The sequence below is a fragment of the Pongo pygmaeus genome, chromosome 9 (assembly GCF_028885625.2).
Source record: "Pongo pygmaeus isolate AG05252 chromosome 9, NHGRI_mPonPyg2-v2.0_pri, whole genome shotgun sequence".
Classification (NCBI taxonomy): domain Eukaryota; kingdom Metazoa; phylum Chordata; class Mammalia; order Primates; family Hominidae; genus Pongo; species Pongo pygmaeus.
This window is the reverse complement of record NC_072382.2, coordinates 47,040,690-47,053,107: the sequence shown is the minus strand read 5'-3', so window position 1 is coordinate 47,053,107 and position 12,418 is coordinate 47,040,690. Positions and strand designations below refer to the sequence as shown.

Genomic DNA, 12,418 nt, shown 5'->3' with positions numbered 1-12,418 from the left:
GTATTCCATGGTGTAGATGTGCCACATTTTCTTAATCCAGTCTATCATTGTTGGACATTTGGGTTGGTTCCAAGTCTTTGCTATTGTGAATAATGCCGCAATAAACATACGTGTGCATGTGTCTTTATAGCAGCATGATTTATAGTCCTTTGGGTATATACCCAGTAATGGGATGGCTGGGTCGAATGGAATTTCTGGTTCTAGATCCCTGAGGAATCGCCACACTGACTTCCACAAGGGTTGAACTAGTTTACAGTCCCACCAACAGTGTAAAAGTGTTCCTATTTCTCCACACCCTCTCCAGCACCTGTTGTTTCCTGACTTTTTAATGATTGCCATTCTAACTGGTGTGAGATGGTATCTCATTGTGGTTTTGATTTGCATTTCTCTGATGGCCAGTGATGGTGAGCATTTTTTCATGTGTCTTTTGGCTGCATAAATGTCTTCTTTTGAGAAGTGTCTGTTCATGTCCTTTGCCCACTTTTTGATGGGGTTGTTTGTTTTTTTCTTGTAAATTTGTTGGAGTTCATTGTAGATTCTGGATATTAGCCCTTTGTCAGATGAGTAGGTTGTGAAAATTTTCTCCCATTTTGTAGGTTGCCTGTTCACTCTGATGGTAGTTTCCTTTGCTGTGCAGAAGCTCTTTAGTTTAATTAGATCCCATTTGTCAATTTTGGCTTTTGTTGCCATTGCTTTTGGTGTTTTAGACATGAAGTCCTTGCCCATGCCTATGTCCTGAATGGTATTGCCTAGGTTTTCTTCTAGGGTTTTTATGGTTTTAGGTCTAACATTTAAGTCTTTAATCCATCTTGAATTGATTTTTGTATAAGGTGTAAGGAAGGGATCCAGTTTCAGCTTTCTACATATGGCTAGCCAGTTTTCCCAGCACCATTTATTAAATAGGGAATCCTTTCCCCATTTCTTGTTTTTCTCAGGTTTGTCAAAGATCAGATGGTTGTAGATATGTGGCATTATTTCTGACGAACTTTAGAATATGCAGAGGAAATTATTTCTTGTGCTAAGTTATGTTCTCCAGAAGTCCACAACACTAAAAAATTGGAAACTGTATGTTGGAAGGTGAGAGAAGTGGAAGAAAGTAGTCTTGCAGAACAGTAGCAAGCATATAATAGGGACCTAATAAGTAGCCGTTATTACCATGATTATTCTTCTTGCATGGAAGGTGGTGATCAAGTTAAATAATAGGTAAATTAGGAGCTTCTCTGACAGATGTTTGTGATTAATACATGTAAAATTCTATTGTCATTTTTTGACTGTGTGATATATAGATATTATAAATTTTATCCTTTTTTTGTCTTTAACCCTATTACTCAGGACCCACCCCTGGTCCCCAGCAAAATGTTACCAGTTTCTAGTATATCCTTCTTAAAATGTTATACTCTATTATAAACATGTGTGTATATTTCTTGGCATACTCATTTATTTAACAAATAGTGTGACTACTATGTACCTGGCACTCTTCTAGGCAGGATAAAGCAGTGAACTTCATATTCAGTGTAAGGTATGCATATTCTACATATTGTTCTGTACCTTGCTTTTTTCATCAATAAGTTTCCCTCTAATGACTGCTATAGCTGCATCCCACAAATTTATTCAATTCAAAATACACCCTTGTGATTTCTGCTTTGGTCCATGGATTATTTAGAAGCATGTTTAATTTCTAAGTGTTAAGAAATTTTAAAAATGTCTTTCTGTTATTAATTTCTAATTTAATTTGGTTGTGATAAGAGAACATGCTCTATATGCTATCATTCCTTTAAATTTGTTCAGACTTGCTTTATGGCCCAGCATATGGTCTCTCTCATTGAATGTTCCACATTGATTTAGAATGAAGTGTCTACTCTGTTATTGTTGGAGTGTTACATAATTGCCATTTGAGTCAAGTTGTTCAGGTCTTTTAAATCCTTATTTATTTTGTCTATTAATTATGTTAATTACTGAAAGAAGAAGAATGAAATTTCTACCTATAGTTCAGGGTTGTCTCTTTCTCTTTTCAGTTCTGTCAGGTTTTGCTTCAGGTGTTTTTATATGGTTATTAGGTGCATACACATTAGGTTATTATGTGTCATTGATAGTTTGGCTTCTTTATCATTATGAAGTATTGTTCTTTTTCCCTGATAATGTTTTTAATAATTGTAATTTTCTTATGGTTAATGTTTAAATGTTATGGGTTTTCCCACCCTTTTTCTTTAAATATAAAAACATAGGTTAAAAGTGGATTTCTTCTATATAGCACTTTCTTGACTTTTCCTTTTCTAAACCTCTCTAACAATCCTTCCTATAATCTTAATTTTTTTAATCAGATTCACTTTTTCTTTGCAAAATGTAGTATGAAAAACTATTGTCTTTTTAGCTTGTGATTATTTGCCTTTTTGTTTTCTTTTGTAAAATTTTATATGCAAATAGTGTATAACAATGATATAAAATTTGCAAGATATGGAAGAGTTTATATTGAAGAGTTAGTCTCCTTCCCTTCCTATACCCCTACTATTATATTCCATCCACAGAGGCAATCATTTTGTCTAATTGTGTACTGTTCCACACATGCTGTAACCATTTATAAGCAGATATGAATGTGTTCTTTTTGCTTTCACCCACATTGTTGTATATTATATATGCTAGTTATATAAATCTTTGTATAACCTTTTTAGTTGTGAAATGTACCATACACAGAAAATTGCATAAACTTACAGGTACAGTGATAACGAATAGTTATATAATGAACACCTGTGTGATCATCAGCCAGGTGAAAATATAGAAAGAAGACATCCAAATATCATTTCTCAGTTACAACTCCGTACCCCAGAGGTAACCACTCTCCTGACCTTTATGATAATCATTTCCTTGCCTTTCTTTTTGCTGTTACCACTTGTACTTACATCCCTAAACAGTGTAGTTTATATTTACCTGTTTTTGAAATTTATATAAATGGAACAAAACATATCTTTTTCTTTTTAAAATGTGTTTTTTTTGCTTTCTTCACTCAGTCATGTTCATAACATTCATTTATATTGCCTATAAGGATAATTTATTTTCTATAGATGTCGTTGTATCAATGCACCACAAGAAAGCACATCGTAGGAAAGTGTTTTTTAAATTTTACTGTTGGTGGGCACTGGATCATTTCCAGTTTATTGTGCAAATAATAGTGCTATAGTGTGCTTGTACGTGTGTGCTCTTACACTTCAGCACTCATGTCTGGGTATACAGTTAGGAGTAGAGTTGCTAGATCACAGGGTGTGCTGCTCTTACATGTTAATTCCAAAGTACTGTACTTTTCCAAAGTACTGCAGTAGAATTTTATTTCATACCTCCATAGACTTCTCAACCCTGGGTATTGTGTGACTGCTAATCTCGTAGTCATGTAGTAGTTTCCCATTGTGTTTGAATTACTAATGAAGTAATATATTTTTGTCTTATGAAGTAATTGTATATAATTATTTTGCCCATTACTCTTTTGGGTTGCATACTTTTTTTTTTTAAACAATTAGTATTCTTCATTGGTGATGGAAAATATACAAACGTGTATATGTGTGTGGCTGGCCAATATCTTTTCAGACTCTGACTTCACTGTTTTTATGAGCAGAGGTCTGGGTTTTAACATAGTTAAATGTATTGGTCTTTATGGTCAGACTTTTTTCCCACAGGAACATGAAAATATTCTCCATAAGCTCTATACCTTTCCCTTTTACATTTAGGTCTTTACTCCACTCATACAGTTGTGGGAATAAAAATTGTCATAGTCTTTCTGTGGGCAGTTTGATGATACGTATCAAAATTTTGAATGTGCATGTCCTTTAATCCAAGAATTCTACTTTAAGAAATTTGTCTTGGCCAAATACATTAAACATTGTACAAAGATGTCTATGTGTGTATATACAGATGCCGACACAACATTTTCCTACCCATTCTATGGCAAATAAGTGCAAAGGGTAAAGGTATCCCTGTTGAGTGATATCATCAGCTGCTTGTATTTTGCCAAGTGCATAACAGTGTAATATAGTCTTTATCAGTCACTGTGGAGCTGTAAGGAAAGTATCTTACCCAAAAGGATTTTATATAATTACTTTGAAAACTCTCATGTAATTTCATTATCACATTTATGATAAATTAGGTGGTTAGCATTAGCACATTTTAAGATGGAAGGGTCAAGTGATAGACTGGGGAATCATTGAAAAATCTTTGCAGTAAAAATGTTTAATATCTAAGGCTTTTATAACAGTGAAATAGAGATTGCGTAGCATTCTGTAAGACCTTAAGTTTGGTACTTTTTTTTTTTAAGCAGAGAACACAGTAGATTAGGAAAGAATGCTTATTTATTTGCATTTTGGATACCTCTAGAACAGTGGTTTTCAATGGGGTGGAAGAGGGGACAATTTCACACTCCTGGGGATATTTGAGCTGTGGGAAATCTCTGGAAACATTTTAGATTGTTAGAATTTGGGACTGTGGGTTGGGTGGGGACAATGGTGCCAGTGAGTAGAGCCCAGGAATGCTGCTAAACATCCTTCAATGGACAGGAAAGCCCCTACAAATTTATCTGGCCCAAAATGTCATTAGTGTCAATATCAAGAAACCCTGCTTTAGAATGATTGTTTCTATGCGTTGATAATAAGTTAGCCTCTAATTTGGGTCATATTATAAAGGTACTTGACCTGGTATGAGGCATCAAGGATTTTCTTGGAGAAGTGATACTATGACAGTATATTTTGTTACATGAATATGTCATGGAAGATACCATAATCAACCTGCATTTAACTAATTCACCAAATTTATGATGTTCTGCATTCTTTTTACATAACACTTTGCTAGGTTCCTGTGGCTCTCTCTGAACACGTAAAGCCACCTTCAGCATGCTGCCACTGTTCTGCTCCTGTCAGTTGCATTGTTTACCAAGAGCTTATTGTGTTTGTTTGCCTGCTTATTTATGTAAAATCAGTTAAATATGACCACAAACTATTGACAAGATTATATAAAGGATACAGTTGGTTTTTTCTATGCAAACAAAAGTGACTGCTTTGGAAACACTCAGGAAGAAGAAAACACTAAAAAAATGCTGTGGAATGAAGTGAGTAAAATTATTTCACAAACAATTGTAAATTGTAAACAAATTGTTTTACTCCACTCCACAGTGTTTTTTTAGTGTTTTCTCCTTCCTGAGTTGTCTCCTAGTTGGAAGAGCCCAAGGAGGAGGGTGGAAATCATAGAATTCGAGGAGGATTCTGTACTTGGCAAGTGCTCATAGATTTTTTTTTTCTTCTATTTAAAGTAACCAAAACTGGAAATTACCTAAAACCTATGAATGTGGTTTAGATAGGGAAGATGATGAGGATTCCAGTCAGTGGATATATCCTCAAAGAATGCTGGCAAACAAATCTGTATGTTTTTACTTAAAATGTCTTGTTTCCAATTAACAACTGACTGCCAGCTCCAATCACATCAAAAAATTCTGTCTACAGTGAATGTTACAGAATTTGAGAGTAATACTGGTAAAAATGTTATCAACTACTTATTATGATTCAGAGATATACTACATAGAAATTATGATTATATTATATAGGCTTGTGTATTTGTTGCAGGTAATCTTTAAATATTTCAGATTATTGATTCTTTGTCATCATCCTTGAGATTAACTCTTCCATTATATTTGTAACTCTCCCTTGCCGTACCTTTTTTTTAATAGTTAAATTTTGCCTAGAGATGTATGTAATTCAGTTATTTGAACTAAAAAAAGTTAGAAAGGCACCTTATACTGAAGGTATCAACAGTTTCATTTATCACTAATGTGTCTAATCCAAGAAGATATGAATAGCCATTTTAAAAATAAGATTCCCACTTCAATGAATGAGGTTAATATTCTAGTCCCTGATTTAATTCCATATATTCCTTTATAGTAATCATTAAAGTATAAATGCAGTATTTAATTTTTTAAAAGTAAATGTCACTATTGAAAGAAGAATGCCCATGAGCATCATGGGAGAAAATATCAGGCGTAATTCTCCTTCCAGATGGCACCCCTACAGGTGAGGCAGCAGCCTGTGAAATTACAGTCTGAATTACACTGCAGATGAGCGGGGCATTTGGACTAGAGCCTTCTGATATCAGTAATAAATGACTTGGTTCAGAACCAAGGACAATTCCCGGAATTTAAGGGCTGTTATATCACATAGGGAGCCTATCGTAAAATGAAGTTTAGCAAAGTGGAAAGTTGAGAGAAAGGACAATGACCATTAGCAATACATATGTGAATCTTTTCATCTGCTAATATTTTTAACTGGATATTTTATCTCATGAATGTCTTATTAGTTCTATATATATTCTAGTATTTGCATTGATTTTTCCGAACTAATATTTTCACAATGAATGGTGGCTAAGGGCCAGTTACCAACTGAGATATTACTCTGAAATGATTGCACACTTGTTGTAAATTCTAATCTTGTTTAATATGGTCTATGGAAAATTTTTCATTTTTGCAATGCTTGAATCCTTAATTACAAATGTAGTATAATATGCATACTAAATCTTATTTTCAATTAGGCAAATCAATTTAAGAGGCAGCATAAAAGGGTGATTCAGAACTTGTGTAGTGAGATCAAGGTTCAAATTCTGTCTCATTCACTCCCCATTTATGTGACTGAACTATTATTTTAGATTGCAACTTAACATAAATAAATTAAATTGGAATAGCAATAAATGGTGCTTTGGAGAAGAATTAAATGAAATAATTTTTATAGAGGCATTACAATGAATTTTAACGATTATCACCACCATTATTTGTCAGTTTTAATTTTAGAAAACAAAATATCATTTAAAATAACATTTTAATTTGTACCACAAAAATAAAAAGCAAGCAGTTTCATTTTAACAAATATAATATTACACATAATATTAATAACTTTTATTCATTTATTCATTTTAAAGTTACATATTGAGTTCCTACTGTGTACCAGACACATTTTCAGCCTTCAGGAATATAGCTTCAAACAATATGACAAAGTCCTTGATCTTGGAGCTGATATTTTAGTAAGGAGACAAAATAAAAACAAAAATAAATAGTATTTTCATTCATAAGTGCTATGATGAAATACAAAGCAGGATAAAGAAATGGAGCTTGATGAAAGAAAAAGAAAAGATATTTTATGTAGGAACATCAGAGAAGTTCTTTGTGATTAGGTAACAGCTGAGCTGAAAGATAGAATACTAGAAAACAATTTGACAATGACAAATCAATACAAACTTTTTTGAGCCTTTGTCCAAAAAGGATTGGAATGTAGTGAATACTTAATTTGTACTAAAGTGTTAATTTTATTTATTTTAAGTTTTGAAACACAGCAGTCTTGCAAATAGGGATCATTTTTTTCACCAAGTCTATTATGTTTTACCAGCCAATCTTTTCTTCATAAGATAGATGCCTTCCATTTAATAATTCCTTGGCATAAATTATAATTTACCATAAGCAACAGTTGAATGCCTGTTTATAAGCATTTGTGTGTATAATCTGCATGAATATGTCAGATTGGTAAAGATTTCTTAGTTGAATCCCATAAGTCCCTTGTTCTTTGAATACATATATAATATTAATGGGGAACTAACTTGTAAGAATTTTACATATTACTGAAGTACTCTATCCAGAAAAACATGTTTGTGTCAAATCCTTAATTTTCCTAAAGTAACATATTGATAAACAAGCTTTGTTCCTAAGCCTCTGTTTAATAGGCAGTTATTTTTGTATCAATGAATTAGTGTGTTGGGAGGAATAGGTCAATACCAATGTAGAGTTGCTGGCAGTTCAGTTCAGTTCCTTTATAAGTGATTCAAGCATGAGAGCTGTATTTTCTATAAATTAAAATTGCTGTTAATCTCTTGTGAAGATTATCCATTCTGGGTTTGCAGGTTTTTCTTGTTCTAGAGAAACCTTTAAAATGTTTTTTGTTAATGTGAATATTATACTTACCCCACTGATCATTTGTGCACAGAACAAATGAGTGGATGAGAACAGTTTTGATATAGAATGCTAAAGTAAAGGTAAAATTAATGTTGGTTCACCCTGAGCAATAAGGTGTACTGTGTGCTGAGCACTTGGCTTTCCCTGCTGCATAGGGCTGTTGGGGGGTTGGACCCTAGAAGGAGAAAGACTGACTGATAGTGATTTCTCAGTCATGATTATTTGTCATTTGTATAATAAACTGTGAAGCACAGTATTAGAATGTAGCGTATTTGTGACACCAATAGTGGCAAATTCTTTTTTCATTTGTACTGTATTATTTACCCTTTCTTGGTAGAGGATTCATTATCATACTCTAAAATCGGTAGTATACCAGGATCATGTTTCATGAATTATATTTCCATAAACACTAGTTCTGCAAGGTGTTGATAGATGTTAAATAGAAAAAAAAAGGTCTGTAGTCAGAAAGTAGGTAATACTTGGTTAAAATATGTTCAGCAATTCTCTTTACCATAAGAACTACTCAGAACTTTTAGTGTGCTCATGTACATTATGAATCTCTAATAGGAGGATATGGCAGCTGGCGTTTCTTAAACCTTTTTGACTAAGGATCCCTCCCCTTTCTTTTTTTTTTTTTTTTTTTTTTTTGTGTTTTGACACTATTTTATTTTATTTTATTTTTTTTTTATTTTTATTTTATTTTATTTTATTTTATTTTATTTTTTTTTTAATTTCTGAAGTATTTATTGATCATTCTTGGGTGTTTCTCGGAGAGGGGGATATGGCAGGGTCATAGGATAATAGTGGAGAGAAGGTCAGGAGATAAACACATGAACAAAGGTCTCTGGTTTTCCTAGGCAGAGGACCCTGCGGCCTTCTGCAGTGTTTGTGCCCCTGAGTACTTGAGATTAGGGAGTGGTGATGACTCTTAAAGAGCATGCTGCCTTCAAGCATCTGTTTAACAAAGCACATCTTGCACCACCCTTAATCCATTTAACCCTGAGTTGACACAGCACATGTTTCAGAGAGCAGGGGGCTGGGGGAAAGGCCATACATAGATCAACAGCATCCCAAGGCAGAAGAACTTCTCCTAGTCAGAACAAAATGGAGTCTCCTATGCCCACCCCTTTCTACACAGACACAGCAACAATCTGATCTCTCCCTCCTTTCCCCACACTTCCTCCCCTTCTCTTCAACAAAACCGCCATCGTCCTCATGGCCGGCTCCCGATGGTCGCTGTCTCTTCGGAGCTGTTGGGTACACCTCCCAGACAGGGCAGCCGGGCAGAGGCGCTCCTCACCTCCCAGACAGGGCGGCTGGGCAGAGGCGCCCCTCGCTTCCCAGACGGGGCCGCCCGGGCAGAGGCGCTCCTCTCCTCCCAGACGGGGCGGCCGGGCAGAGGCGCTCCTCACTTCCCCGACGGGGCCGCCCGGGCAGAGGCGCTCCTCGCTTCCCAGACGGGGCCGCCCGGGCAGAGGCGCTCCTCAGTTCCTCCCAGACTGGGTGGCAGCCGGGCAGAGGCGCTCCTCACCTCCCAGACGGGGCGGCCGGGCAGAGGCGCTCCTCCCTTCCCCGACGGGGCGGCCGAGCAGAGGCGCTCCTCACTTCCCAGAGGGGGCGGCCGAGCAGAGGCGCTCCTCACTTCCCAGAGGGGGCGGCCGGGCAGAGGCGCTCCTCACTTCCCAGACGGGGCGCCGGGCAGAGACGCTCCTCACTTCCTCCCAGATGGGGTGGCGGCCAGGCAGAGGCGCTCCTCACCTTCCAGACAGGGCGGCCGGGCAGAGGCGCTCCTCACCTCCTAGACGGGGCGACCAGGCAGAGGCGCTCCTCACTTCCCAGACGGTGTGGCGGCCGGGCAGAGGTGCTCCTCCCTTCCCAGATGGGGCAGCCAGGCAGAGGCGCTCCTCACTTCCCAGACGGTGTGGCGGCCGGGCAGAGGTGCTCCTCCCTTCCCAGATGGGGCAGCCAGGCAGAGGCGCTCCTCACTTCCCAGACGGTGTGGCGGCCGGGCAGAGGTGCTCCTCCCTTCCCAGATGGGGCAGCCAGGCAGAGGCGCTCCTCACTTCCTCCCAGACGGGGTGGCGGCCAGGCAGAGGCGCTCCTCACTTCCCAGAGGGGGCGGCCGGGCAGAGGTGCTCCTCACTTCCTCCCAGACGGGGTGGCAGCCGGGCAGAGGCACTCCTCACCTCCCAGACGGGGCGGCCGGGCAGAGGTGCTCCTCATCTCCCAGACGGGGCGGCCGGGCAGAGGTGCTCCTCATCTCCCAGACGGGGCAGCCGGGCAGAGGTGCTCCTCACTTCCTCCCAGACGGGGTGACGGCCGGGCAGAGGCACTCCTCACCTCCCAGACGGGGCGGCCGGGCAGAGGCGCTCCTCACCTCCCAGACGGAGTGGTCAGGCAGAGGCGCTCCTCACTTCCCATATGGGGTGGCGGCCGGGCAGAGGCGCTCCTCACTTCCCAGATGGGGCAGCCGGGCAGAGGTGCTCCTCACTTCCTCCCAGACGGGGTGGCAGCCGGGCAGAGGCGCTCCTCACCTCCCAGACGGGGTGGCCGGGCAGAGGCGCTCCTCCCTTCCCAGACGGGGTGGCCAGGCAGAGGCGCTCCTCACCTCCCAGACGGGGCGGCCGGGCAGAGGCACTCCTCACCTCCCAGAGTGGGCGGCCGGGCAGAGGCGCTCCTCACTTCCCAGAGTGGGCGGCCGGGCAGAGGCGCTCCTCACTTCCCAGAGTGGGCGGCCGGGCAGAGGCGCTCCTCACTTCCCATAGGGGGTGGCAGCCGGGCAGAGGCGCTCCTCACTTCCCAGATGGGGCAGCTGGGCAGAGGTGCTCCTCACTTCCTCCCAGACGGGGTGGCGGCCAGGCAGAGGCGCTCCTCACTTCCTCCCAGACGGGGTGGCGGCCAGGCAGAGGCGCTCCTCACCTCCCAGACGGGGCGGCCGGGCAGAGGCACTCCTCACCTCCCAGAGTGGGCGGCCGGGCAGAGGCGCTCCTCACTTCCCAGAGTGGGCGGCCGGGCAGAGGCGCTCCTCACTTCCCAGAGTGGGCGGCCGGGCAGAGGCGCTCCTCACTTCCCATAGGGGGTGGCAGCCGGGCAGAGGCGCTCCTCACTTCCCAGATGGGGCAGCTGGGCAGAGGTGCTCCTCACTTCCTCCCAGACGGGGTGGCGGCCAGGCAGAGGCGCTCCTCACCTCCCAGACGGGGCGGCCGGGCAGAGGCACTCCTCACCTCCCAGACGGGGCGGCTGGGCAGAGGCGCTCCTCACCTCCCAGAAGGGGCGGCTGGGCAGAGGCGCTCCTCACTTCCCATATGGGGTGGCAGCCGGGCAGAGGCGCTCCTCACTTCCCAGACGGGGTGGCGGCCAGGCAGAGGCGCTCCTCACTTCCCAGATAGGGCAACAGGGCAGAGGCGCTCCTCACTTCCTCCCAGACGGGGCGGCCGGGCAGAGGTGCTCCTCATCTCCCAGACGGGGCAGCCGGGCAGAGGCGCTCCTCACTTCCTCCCAGACGGGGTGGCAGCCGGGCAGAGGCGCTCCTCACCTCCCAGATAGGGCGGCCGGGCAGAGGGGCTCCTCACATCCCAGACGATGGGCGGCCAGGCAGAGACGCTCCTCACTTCCTAGACGGGGTGGCGGTGGGGCAGAGGCTGTAATCTTAGCACTTTAAGAGGCCAAGGCAGGAGGCTGGTAGGTGGAGGTTGCAGAGAGCCGAGATCACACCACTGCACTCCAGCCTGAGCACCATTGAGCATTGAGTTAGCGAGACTCCGTCTGCAATCCCAGCACCTCGGGAGGCCGCGGCAGGCAGATCACTCGAGGCCAGGAGCTGGAGACCAGCCCGGTCAACACGGCGAAACCCCGTCTCCACCAAAAATACAAAAACCATTCAGGCGTGGCGGCGCGCGCCTGCAATCCCAGGCACTCGGCAGGCCAAGGCAGGAGAGTCACAGGAGCCCGAGGCAGGGAGGTTGCAGCAAGCCGAGATCCCGGCAGTACAGTCCAGCTTCGGCAACAGAGGGAGACCGAAAAAAGAAGGAGAGGGAGACCGAAAAAAGAGGGGAGAGGGAGAGGGAGAGGGAGAGGGAGAGGGAGAGGGAGAGGGAGAGGGAGAGGGAGAGGGAGAGGGAGAGGGAGAGGGAGAGGGAGAGGGAGAGGGAGAGGGAGAGGGAGAGGGAGAGGGAGAGGGAGAGGGAGAGGGAGAGGGAGAGGGAGAGGGAGAGGGAGAGGGAGAGGGAGAGGGAGAGGGAGAGGGAGAGGGAGAGGGAGAGGGAGAGGGAGAGGGAGAGGGAGAGGGAGAGGGAGAGGGAGAGGGAGAGGGAGAGGGAGAGGGAGAGGGAGAGGGAGAGGGAGAGGGAGAGGGAGAGGGAGAGGGAGAGGGAGAGGGAGAGGGAGAGGGAGAGGGAGAGGGAGAGCTTTTTTTTTTTTAATACCAAAAAGAAAGTCACTAGATAGGAAATTATT

General features: G+C 42.9%; 1 protein-coding gene across 7 annotated transcripts in view; it reads left to right on the top strand.

Annotated features, from left to right (window-relative positions):
- Positions 1-12,418, top strand: part of LOC129007542 (protein arginine N-methyltransferase 3) — a 133,011-nt gene that overhangs the window by 63,964 nt on the left and 56,629 nt on the right. The gene's annotated exons all lie outside the window — the stretch shown is intronic.